Raw genomic sequence first — 13,716 nt, 5'->3', positions numbered from 1 at the left:
CGGCAGATGGCATAGGAACGAATTCCGATTTTCGGAGTCATTTCGATTCTCTTGTTCGCGCGGTCAACACGAAAAGCCCCGCACACGTGCGTACCAAAGTGTTTATGCGTGTGTATCGGAATGCTTGGTCTTCAAGAAAATGGTTCACGACCGCTTTAGACGTGCAGCGCAGCAAAATTACATTTTAATTTTTAATCAAGTTATGTGCATTTTTTTTTTTTTTATTCCGATATTTTACACACCCAGTACTGGTATGAAAATCAAAATATCGTATAAAAAGTCGACGTAGAAAGATATATATGATAATGTTCTACTATTCGAGTTTGATAACCAGTCGGTTTATTCTAACATTTAAGTTGACGAATTGAAATCGGTTCTACTGAAATCATATTTCATATTTATAATGTTTACACAAATATATACATGCTATTAGATCATTTACATTGGTCAGCCATGGGACGAAACCCAAAAATATTTGATTTTTAATTCCGACACAGACGAATTTCATTTTATTTTAGAAAACGTAATAACGTTTTACCAGAAATCTTCGATTCGTCATCCAATATCTAGAGTGTACTGCGGTGAGACTTTTCTTGCGCGTACGTTGTGATAGAACTGACCGTTTCAGGTTCTCGTTAAAGTAGATACAATCCGTCGTAATTACGTTTAGAGACATTGATATCAGCATTTTATTTTAACAAAAAAAAACCTGTATAAACTGGCGAAACTCCACGGTTGGGTGAAAGGTATTGCTGTATTAGTCTTTTGAACTTGCAACAGATATATCCCATTGCTTCGAATAAACGATTCTGATTAAAAAGTATCGCATGCATTAGCTTACATTTCGCAAGGCAGTTGAATCAAATATCTTTACCAGGCAACTTTAACTTTCAATCGACTATTTCATAAGCCTACGTATATCGTGATGATCGATCTTTCTGGTCGAAATCGTGAACACAGACACGAAAAATAATAAATTAAAAAAATAACGCGATGTTAAAAACAATACATTCCTTGTTTCGCTCAGAGTCTAAAAGCACGTACTCAAAATATTTAGAATTATACAGAGCCGAAGAAGAAGGGGATAATATACGATTTTATTTTGTTTACTTGTAATCAATTGATAAATTTTTACGCATTTGAATCATAACCTGTGCACGTATATAATCACTTGAATATCTTTTGCTTCAAAGATGCGTGTACACACTTCTTTAAAGTTCGCTGCTACGCATCTCACAAGGTGTACATTTTCATTCGTTATACCTATATATATAAAAAAAAAAAAAATAAAACAGACACACAACTGTAATGCTTTTATTAATGATTTCACTCGTAGAAGAAAGTCCGCGCGTAAAACGACGTGTAATCGTTCATTTTTTTTTCGGACGGAAAATCGCTCGATCCGTCTTCTTATTAAATAGCACCAACTCATCGTGTCCGTTGCGAGTGCGCGCCCGCAGTTCCGAGCGAGAGTAATAATTACGGACTATTGTGTAGCGCATCAACTCGCGAACAACGCAGATAAATGTTATCGTCCGGTTCGCGCGTGCGGACGATGCCCGCGATCCGATGTGCAGACGGTGAACCAGCGATCGCTCCGTATATCGTTACGGCGTGCGGCGACGCCGTGTACAGCGCCGCGGCACTCCAGTTCCGTGATTTTCGGAGGTCACGATTAAAATCTAAATAACGATCCTGCGGATTCGATAGCAAGGAAAAGTGTACATTACATAGCGCTCGAGCACGTGCAACGACGCGATTGATGACCCGTACACACCAGTTCTCTGCACGGTCCGGTCTTAATCAGTCCGGTCTAGTACGGTGCTAACGTACAAACACTTTTGAATCGTCGGTTTGGTCCGGTTCAACAATTTTTACTTCGGCCCGGTCCTCAGATCAAACGCATTATTTTCGGTCCGGTCCGGTTTCAAAAAAAAAAAAAAAAAAAAATGAAAATCAGTCCGGTCTCAATCATGGTACTTAAAATCTAATTACGGATATTGTTGTGCAAACAAATAAAACGAAAAAAAAACCTACAACTTTAGGTATATTCATAAAGTCGGGTAGTCCGGTCCAGTGTAATACTAAACGCATCATATGGTATGTTCTGGGCTAATTACGGACTGAACCTTACGGACCGGTCCATAAACGGTCCAAAATGTTTTAAGATCGGACCGACAGTCCGGTCCACGGTCTACTTCAATGTTATCATTGGTCCGGTCCGGTTTAAAAATTATACGAAGTCGTCGGTTCGGTGCAATTTTGGTCTTCGATTAACGTTTAAGTGTGGTCCGGACCGACTTCGGTCCCCTGGTAAAATTTCAAGTCCAGTCCGATGCTTTAAATGACGGACCGTGCAGAGCACTAGTATACACGTGTCACAAATACGACCGTCGAGTGCGGCGCGCACGTGTAAAACAAAGCCGCGCAATGTATTGCACTGTTGTTTGTGCGCGTTACCACGCTGGACGTGATTGTAAATATATGTGCACGTCAAACGCGTACGACTATGTATACAGTACGTGTATACATTACGAGGCTAGTTGAAATGTTGTGTCGCCTCCCCCCGTGTAAGACGTTCGTCGCAAATCTGTTGTACGACTATCGTCCGGGGCGGTTGCGAGATCGCGCGGGCGGAAACAGCAACGTCTTCCGAGACCCATCAACGAAATCCCGTGCGCGAACAAACGCATCGCAGTCGTTCGACCGCGAGCGAAGATTCGACTGTTCTTGTAGCGGTACGTGTTGGCGTTAAACGCAAACTCGAATTCGCTGGATATCGGTACACCGCTCTCGGCGCGGTGGAAAAATACGGTAGCGGAACGTTCACGCGACGTTAGACCAGCGGTGGGTCCACTATCGTACCGCCACAGCGCGTGCACGAGGCAATCGTGCAAGAGACCAAGAAAGAAACCCGAAGAGACTCGTGGCAGCTACCGTATGAACTCGTTCCAGGGTCGGTTTGTGGATATGTTACTGTCGATATTAAATCGATGATAAAAGGAACGGTGTTCTCTTGACCAGTGCTCCATGGGCCATTAGGTGCGTCCGTCGATGATCGCCGGACAGTCAGAAGAAGTGTTACGTTTCTAAATTAACGTTTAAAAAAGGTTGAATAACCGCCAAAAAACATAAGGAATCGCGATCGTTACGGAATCGAAAATACCTAATCGGCAACGCGTTACTGCGCGTGCGTACCCGAGAGCGTTCGATTTACGCGCGCACACGCTTCGTTTCCTGCTGAAACGAACGCCGATCGTTGCACGTGGGTCGCACGCGACCAAACAACGACAACGGCGGTCGATCGATAGGTAATTTTTTTTCGTTTTCTTATCCCACGTGAACGTTACGAGAACGTGTTGACGTAGAGTACCTCGTGTTATAAGTTCGAAGTTTCCAACGGATTGGATAACGATATTTCATTGTAATATATTTGCCTGAGAAACGACCGAGCAGCAAACATCCGAACACAGCTAATGATTTGTTTTATTGTTCCGGTAACAATGAACAACCACGTAGTAAACCGTTAAAGGGCGCATTATGAGTTCGTGATTCCGTAATCACAAACAACATATATCACACTGTGTCGTGTGCACGACCGAGAGGCGTCCCGGAGCACTTAAATACTTATAAACGTTGTAATGCGCGAGGGACAGAATCAACGCGCATAAAATATACTCGTTCATAGCGATTCCGTTTTATAGATTACGAGCCATTTTTTATTCTGACCGCACGTATGCAAATATTTTCAAAATGTTTACAACTGCGGTATCGTAAGAATTTGCGAGTAAACAACGCGCTTGCGGTTCTTGTGCGTGTCTGCCGACACAGGACTGCTACGTATATCCTTCAAATGTCCCGGATCGCCTTCAGAGTTCCCTTCCGCTTCGCGCTCGTTCACCCACCCGCCATATCCTTTCACATTCCATTCTTTCCAGCTTACTTCCTAGACAACTGTCCAACATTATCTGACATATATGCCAATATATATATATATATATACTGTTCGCCATGACCCTCGTTCTGCTTACGTTTCAGCATCTTTTTCCGTCGGCCAGTTAGGTTCATGCACATACCTTTGCTCTTGTATCATGTTGAGTCGAGCGCGGATACAAGGAAGGCATGAGAGTGATGCTACCCCCAAATGTCACGAAACAAAATGAAAAAAATATCATAATATTATAGGTCGAGCAATGATAAAAATTATATTTCTTCTATGGGAACTACGTATTGACGACATGTTTTCAAAAACCAAAAGAAAATTAAATTTCGCTCTATAATTTTTAATTTAATTACATATTTTTTTTTATTGTTTTTAATTAAAAAGTTTTTTGAATGTATCTACCTATTTTTTTTTTTAACTTCTAGTTGAAATTTTATTCCTTTACAGCGTTAAGAAATATTTATGGTAAACGGTACATACTTATAATATTATAGAATTATTGAATTTTTTTATATTATATTATGTCTACATTACAAAGTGCCCCCCCCCCCTTAATAATTACTCTGGATCTGCGCCTGTGTTGAGTTCGTTCTTTACGTACATAAACACAATAATAAATATCCAGTGCTTATAGATTTCGATCGCTGAAGGCTACACCGTTTAAGTTATAAACAAGTGGAGTAGAACAATATGATCGGTTACTAAATATCTATATCGAATTTTTGACCAACTCGACCTGTTCGTAACGATTAAACATGGTCCATCACGGTTGTCACACGCTATACCGTACCTATTTTGCAGCACAGTATCGCTATTAACGGCCGGAGCGCACGCAAAGGATTTTAACGTCACAACATTTCGCACATCGTAGTTATAATATAGTTCACGGATGGTCAATTCCACCTGTTCACAACTGCCCGCTCGCGCACCACGTCCTACGATGGATAATACGATTACTATACCCTATCGAAATATTACATAAGACCGTAATTAGTACCATGATTAGCGCGTCGTGGCGAGGAGTCGGACCCATCGGATCGATTGACTGAGGTGCTTATTTTCTCCGTTCCGCGTCTAAGTGTGTGCTTCAATTTTTTTTATAAAATGAGCCCGCCCAGTGTATCATGAAATGAAATACAACCGCCCCATTAATCCTGAAAATGCTCATACACTTTTATTAATTTTCGTTCACCAATATTGTATCAATACATCGAGTCCTGCGTTGCGTCTTCTATAACGTTTATGTTCCGGTACGCGGAACGGCGGTCGTTTCGAACCCATAGCACCTCTGAAACCACCCACGCGGCGTTAACGCATCGCTGCCAGATCGAAACGGATCGAAACCGCCCTTTGCCGTCACGCCCTCAGCCCCCGCTCGAAAGGTTTTCGCCGCGCACGGACATGCCGGGATCACGCAGAGGTGGAATTCGGAATTTTTACGCCCGTGGAAAAAGTTAAAATTACGCCCTATCATACACCAATAATCAAATACACTTCTAGAGAATTTTTTTCTAGTAATTAATATACACAATCATAATTGTTGAGTTTTAACCTGATATCAGTATTTAACAAAGTTAAAAATATCAAATTAGTTGTTAACGATTACAAAAATTACATTCTCTAAAATTTTACGCCCGGGGATGAATCCCCGTCTGTCACTCCCTAGTTCCACCCCCGCTCTCACGCCCCCGTCTTTTTCGCGCGCGAACCCTTTTCAATCTTTCCCCCCACACTTGCGCTAAACAATCGATTTGTTCGTCCGTTCCGCCACGCCATTACGTCGGCGGAACGATTGTTCGTTTGTCCGTCCGCAAGAAACGTGTATTACGATATACCCATCCCTCCCCCGTTTGTCTGTCGTCCGGTCAGCAATATCTTCCCGGCTCAGCGGCGGCGATGAATAATTGTACATTGTGTGTATTATAATAATAATAATAATAATAATAATGTTTTTTGACGTGGACGGCCGCGTGTGTACATAGACGCTACAATGAAGATAATGATCATCGAAATTGGTGCCGCCGATTGGTTTCGGTCTTCCGACTGATTGTAATAATAATATTTGCTTGTTACGTTTTCGTTATTGTACTTTACATTTATTATCAACACACTTTGTACGGGTACGCTCCGTCGTCGCCACAACGGTGTTGATTAACAACGTTCGTCGTACCTATTATTATTGAAACGTGCAGTGTTTTGAAAGATAATTAAAATAAAAAATAAAAATAAATTGATCAAAGTCACAATATTAAAACGCCATTATACGTTTTTAATGAACGTTTAGATTTCCGTACATTGTGTATAACGTATAATACAATAATGATATATGCGCTTCATTAGTCTCGTTGCACTACCGACTGCTGTTGTGCGCACGCGCATTTCGACAAATATCTATAAATGGTTCGATCGTAACGAGAATAACGATAGACGTATGATGCGTTGTCGTTTCGTAGTCTGTTCATTAAACGAATAATACATAAATTAATGTCCTTTGATTTGAATATTGTACTATTAGTAAATACGTGTATCCTGTGTACCTACATCGAATACACCTACAGACGTGAATTTGGTGCGGAATCGAATTGCAATCGAAAAGTCATTGTACATAATTTTGTACAGTCGAATTCGCTTATAACGATCTTCAAGGAACCTCGAGAACAAAATTCGAGCTACGTCAGGTGTATTACAGAAAGAAAAGAGATTCGAATTTCTAGAAGAAAAATCGGTTAATAAAACTAAATTTTTATAATATAATTGATTATTATATTTGAAATAATGTAACATTTGAATATTATTGATACCAGTCGTTTTGTCGTGTAGATTATATCAATGAGTTGTTCTAATTGGAAGTAATATAAGCACATTTAGTCGTCAAAGAGGAAAAAAAAAACGTTTTCAATCAATTTCCCGTTCTGTGCTATTTATTTCTCTTGCCAAGGAATTTATTACTTTTCCGTGTCCTAAATTGTTCATAATATTAAATTTAACAAGTCTTAGCATATGATTTTGATGTTTATTTCAATTATTTATTCACCTCAAAACACTAACGACCCAATTCTTTAACATGTATAACAGGTATAATCAAATATTTTACTTATCAGGCGAATGTGAAAACAAAATTTAATTGCAAAACGAAATATCTTTATAACCGGATTACCGTAGTAGCTAAAATCATTATATACGACCAAAAACACTTCAAATTGAATGAAAAACAAACCAACAACACTGATAGGAATCATTTTACCAAAAGTATCGTTGTATACCACATCGTAACAAGTGATTTCCGCAGTATTCACAATCGTTTTTGTTTTTTTCTCGAATTTAAGTAATAATTTTTATTCGTTATAAATATTTTAACTAGAATCCGTTTTTTCTTTAGTTCAAATATCAAGATAACATTTTGATATTATACTCGTCAATTCCGGTGTACAAAAGACCGTGTTTAATTAATTCCTTTTGGAACGCCATATCAAATCATCGTTGTTTTTTTTTTCCCCCGACATTAATGAAATGTTAAGACGAATAAAACATCAGTTTATCGTAGGTACGTGTATAGATAGTGGGTCGTATTGTATCAAACATTTTCACTGTATATCCACATTTGACATGAATAAAATTTAAAATAATAACAATAATTATAATAAAAGAAATGAGAACCATTATAGTATTATACTTACTCGTATAATAAAACTTAATAAAATACTTACACCCGGGAAAGACAGAACGCATATTATTATAACGTCTCTACGCGCAACGTCGTCGTAGTACAAATGATAAACATCGGGAGACATTCCGTACTGAAAACCTATTTGTAAACCCCAACACAGATGGACCATACGCTTATATTCACGTAACTAATACACGTGAACCACAATAACGTACTCAAGCAAGTGTTTGTAATACATTGTATACATGACGTAACACTATTTTATCGTACGATTGTGATTTTATCTTGACTCTTAAGATCCGTTGTTTTTGTGCTGCACTATTGTAATATAGATACATGTTCTTTGTATCGAGTGCGATGCTCATAAAGTAAGTGTCGGGGGGTGGGGGGCGCTAACCTAGCCACTGGAGGGAGTGGCGCAAACAGCCGCCCTGTTTGCGCCACTCCCTCCAGTCGACTGACACCCCTCAGAAAATTGGTGGATGACTAGTTATGTGTGAACTTGTATGGATATTTATTTAATTTAATACTTGTCAATTTTTCAGCTATCCAAATGAACATTCTAATTAAGTTTACCCTAGAACTAATGCGTCACACGAGAATAAGTAGTAGGGCTCAATCCCAAAATGTATGCTATACAAACTTATAAATTAATATCCAGAAAATTGAAAAATAATTAATATTAGTATTATTTTAAAACATTTTATTTTTAGGATCTTTGTTAGTAAGAAAAAACCAAAAACACTTAAAAATAATAGTAATACTATGCCTAAACTCAGATTCTACTGGTGGGGGTGGGTGGGTATCTCGAAATATATATTTTTGACACCCTTGTTAAGAATCTTCTGTGCGCCACTACCCCTTTCCCTAAAGCTTTGTCAAAATTATTGTAAATCGATTTTTACTATTCGCTAATGAGAACGGAATGGCAATAAAATTTTTATGTTTGGAGGAGCCAAACTTTCGTAGTCTCCCTTCTTTGGTTGAAAGTTCAGTAGCCTTGCCAACTTTTAAGAGATCAATGGCAGATTATTACTGCAAATCGACAAAAATCAACGGAATATTGGACAAATATACAATTTAGAATTGCAAATGATAAAAATAGATTTGTAATTGTTCTTTTCAATTATTGACAAGGTAACGGAGAAACTTCATTTTATTTAAAACGCATATGATAAAATGTACAATACTACTCTGAGAATTAACGAGTATGGAAAGGTCTGCATCAAATTAAATACTACACGCGCCATCGTTGGTAGATTTTTTTTGGTGGTAGGACATTTGACCAAAATAGTCCAGTCAGAAAACACCCCTTCTCCCACCCGACCAACCGTACGAATCTGCTATAATTTCTATTTTTCCGGCATACGCAATGTAGGTTTGAATATTAAAGTAACCAGTGGTTCTTAAAAATATTATATCAAATGTACTATAAAATAATAAACAAATAATTATCGATCGATGAAGCTTTTCAAAATTTTTAACGTAACGTAGCTCACTAGTCGGAACAGGTTAGCGACCCCTGTAGTAGTTGTAGACTGCATATTATGATGATGTTAATAGATTTACAAATAATGACCTACTTTTGGACACAAAACATAAGTTAAACATCACGATTTGTTATATAACGTATACGGAACGGTATAGTTTTGATCTAGAAATGAAACGTACATTAATGCCAAACGATGACGTACGTTTTAACATTTATTTTATAACATCCATGTATACATACTCAAGTAAGTGCAGCAGAAATCATGTCACACTTACGTTCTACAGAATTCAGACGAAAAACACATAAAACGGCAATCGACTGACATGTCGAAACGTTTCCATCGCTTTGATATTGTACTTAACTAATCGATCGATTCGTTTAAGAGTTAAAATTCAACTCATTCGGTGGCTGATCAGCGCCCAGCGGAAATTAATAAAGTATAAATAAATAAAATGAAATATCCTCATAATTGATAAAATCAATTTTAGAACAGTTTAATATTATAATATAATTAGTATGATATAATTATAATAATTACTGTACAATCAATTACAGGTTATTATACGTTCCTAATATTATCGTTTTATTTTTATTTTATATAAAAATGTTTTATAGCGTAATCTGTTCAGAAGGATTTTACGTCACGTCCTAAAAATCGTTATTAACGCGTAAATAGATGACGATGGTGCGGCCAAATAGTTTTAGAAAATGATTAGCGGAATTCGTGATTAAATATGAAATTGAACGAGATGAACAAACGTATAGCATGACAATGATTGTTTTTAATATGCGTTTCCCTCTCACTATATTCGATAACTTCCTACTCAGTAAGGTAACAAGGTAACCATGTTTTTTTTTTTTTTTTTAAAAAAATACAAGAATTAACTTTTCTTCTTTTTCAAATAACAAAGTAAATGAATATTTGTATTTGAAATACGTACAGATAAAAAATGTATAAACATAAACAATTATTGATAATAATAATATTAGTACAATATTTCTTCTAAGATGGTTAAAAGATAATCAAAAAATATCATTTTGAAGTAGACATTTTATTAAATAATAAGTTACACATTAAAAATATAGAAACAAAAGATTAATACGGAAGTACTGGTCAAAATGGGTGACAACAGTAAACAAAGTTGACGAATGGAATTATCTCGTTTACTACGAAATGAGGTATAGTCAAGTGTTTATACCTATCAAAAACACGTGATTATGTCATAGCAGTATTTCCATACACATTAGTCAACAAACTTACAATTTTTTTTGCATCTGAAAAAATTAAAGATATTTATTTACTATAAATATCCATACATTATACTTAACTATTGTCTATAGCTACTATTAGATATTTTTAATTTTCAACGTTATGGAACATGGTGGTGCTTGAGATAAGTTAAACCTTTAGATTTTAGTACGTATCTGTTACTTAAACCCAATAAGAGGCCTTTTAGTAAGTCAAGTGTGAAATACAATCCGATATGGTGCACTTAAAAACTTTTATTTATAGCGTTTGTTGCGTGTGTGAATAGATCTTATGAAATTGAAAAAAAAAATAACCAGTAGTATGTACATCATCCTCATATAGAAGTATCATATTCGTTTAAAATGATTTGATGAAGTTCAAAGCCGTTTAGAACGCGCTATATAATTATGATATTCATCCACTTTGGACATTAGTGTATTTATATATATATATTTAGTATGGCGTGATCCGATGACTTCTAACCTACGAAAAACCTTTAGAAATGAGTAATACACATTCGTTACATATGATTACAAAAAATAAAAATAATAATGATTTCAGTTTTTCGAAATACACTAATTTCATAATATTATATGACCTTCGTTGACTACAAAACCCGTTTTTAATGTTCTTATAGTGTCCCGAGTACATTCTCCATCTCGAGAAAGAGCATTACAACTTTAAATATTTTATATTAAACAACCCTCGCTTATCAAATTCTAGGATGTCATTGTTTTCGTGTATTCGCATCTTAAGGTGGGTCCATTAAAATTATCATTATAACTGATTCGTTTTTATTGATGATCCTTTTTACCGAACAAACCATTCACACGGTTCAATAAAAAACCTAAACATTCCTAATGAATAGTGATCGTATGATAATTCGCGCGTGACAATGATAGTACACACATATCTTTTTTTTCATGAAGATAATTTACTTGTCATATTTTTCAATGAAAAATTTACAAACATTTTTCATGCGAACTAGCGTTAGATTTTATGTGTTCAAATATCAGAATATGAACTTTCTTAAACTAAAATAATCGAGGCACATAAATATTGGTCGATCCAGCTCCACTTTTTTGAGAATTTTCAATTTTGTACAGCTCAATTGGAAATCATATTCGTTAGCTTCATTAAAAATCTTCATGCTCAACGAATCCGTATCTGAATCGCCAAAGGAAAAATACCGTTATATTTTGCACGAATTCGCAGGTGCTACTTCAAGTTTTCCGGTTCGTATTGTATATAACCAATTACACTGCAACCGTTGTAACAGAGTGATCGCTTACAGCTTCTTGACGCTAAATCGTCCAATACTAATATCCTGTAACCATAAAACGTAATAGTTATGTATATATATTTCGTATGACAGAGTAAAGCAACAAATTTAAATATTAACAGAAACATATATTATAGTAAAAAAAAAAATAATAATATTAGTATATAACTAAATGGGATATATTTGAAACTATAGGCTATAAACTAATGTCCAGATTTCGTATTCCATCAATGATATCCTCGTTAGCTGTATGGATATCATTTAAAGTGCCTTTGAATGAACGGATCGAACATTCAGTTGCTATATGTGAGATTGTTCGCTCATCATTTCCCACAGTCACGTGAAGGAGTAGCATGCAATTTCCAATTTGAACGTCACGTGATTACACCTTCCATGGCCGGTCCTAATGGACGTAATAATTTAAACGACCCAACGTTTCCCAATCAGTATGGGACTACGGACCCGATTTTTACAAAAATGTAATAGTTACAGATATCATTCGATATAATTATTATACATACACAAATTTTCTAAAGAAAAAAAAAAAAACCAAAATTGTTCAATAGTTTTAACTGTGTTAACTTCTCAATCACGTTTAACGCGCCATGTTTCCCTTACCGCCTGTTAAGAATCGATTTACAAGGTGTTTTGATTAATCATTGCGTTGCGTACGAGACCGAGCAAAACCTTTATTTTTTGTTCATAACCTTGTCCAGGTTTGGCCGCGCACTCGATGTGTTCGCTTTGAACGCACACAACCGCCTACAACGTCGTCCCGCGGACCACCTATACCGGGTAACCATCGGTGTGTGTAGTGCGCACTGAAATATGAACGCATAACCGTCGCCGCAGAACCACTTAACATTTTGAATACGGATTTTACGTGTTTCGAACAGATGGTATGTGATCGGTACGCGTGTTGGTGGCAGCGATGTAGTTTATTGCGGTTTCGCATTCGTACGTCATGTCGCAATGGGACACATGAACCGTACACAATAGAAGAGTACAAAAAAAAAAAAAGCATAAATCGTTACAGTTCGACGGGGGCGACGGGCGTAGTTGAGTATATGTATAGCACTTGGCCGAACAGACGTTTTGATCGCGTTGCCATAAAAATTCGTTCGACTTCCGACGGAGATCATCGTAATGATGACGCAGGGATCGTTTTCGTCGTCGCGGAATATAAAATAACCGTGTTTTATGACTTTACCGCCTTCGCTCGGTCGGTATACAGGATGCGGTTTCTCGTCGTAAATCGAATCGAACGGTGTGTCTACGTCATCGATTATTCGACGAACAAAAATTACTTAGTTTTACTGCAAAAAAAAAAAAAAAAAACGTTAGTTCCGAACACGTGAATTAACCGTACAATCCTATTTCGCGTAAGACACACTTATTGCAGTTTAATTGCATTTGGATTCATAAAAATGAAACGGTCGAAATGCACTCGGGTCAAAAACAGGTAATGGTTGAACTGCAAAAGGTCATAGAGAAATGTTCAAAATAACAATCTCATTTTGAATGATAATTTTTTACCACAAATAAAAGATGTTAAAATTATAATAATTCCGTTTACATATTTACTTGTAAAAACAACAAAACACAATGTCATTAGATTTATTATAGGATCATAAATATTAACTTTTTATTACTCGAGTACGGTTCGAAAATTTCAGTTTAGGTAAGAAGTGCAGTTCAATTGTTCTCGCGGTTCTACCGGTATTTGATATCGAGTAAATAAGTGTATTTAAGTAAATATCTATACATTTTAAAAAATATTTGGAAATTAAATCGAATATTATTCAAACATCGGTGTTACGTGTTCGAGTCATTTAAATAAATTTAACAGGTTAAAATAAAACTTACATATATCACGCAGTACCATGAACGTTATTGTTAACGATACGAATAAACAATATTAGTATGAAAAAGAAACAATAAAATCTCATACCATGTTGCCAAAATATTATGTTAAATTTTGTTGTCAAATAAACTATTTATTCTTATAATAAGAATTAAATACACGACTTATATATTATTATAAGTAATATATGTTCATTTAATGTTTCGTGTATACATTATG

The sequence above is a fragment of the Sipha flava genome, unplaced genomic scaffold, assembly GCF_003268045.1.
Source record: "Sipha flava isolate LNK unplaced genomic scaffold, YSA_version1 43_pilon_pilon, whole genome shotgun sequence".
NCBI classification, from domain to species: domain Eukaryota; kingdom Metazoa; phylum Arthropoda; class Insecta; order Hemiptera; family Aphididae; genus Sipha; species Sipha flava.
This window is presented reverse-complemented; position numbering follows the sequence as displayed.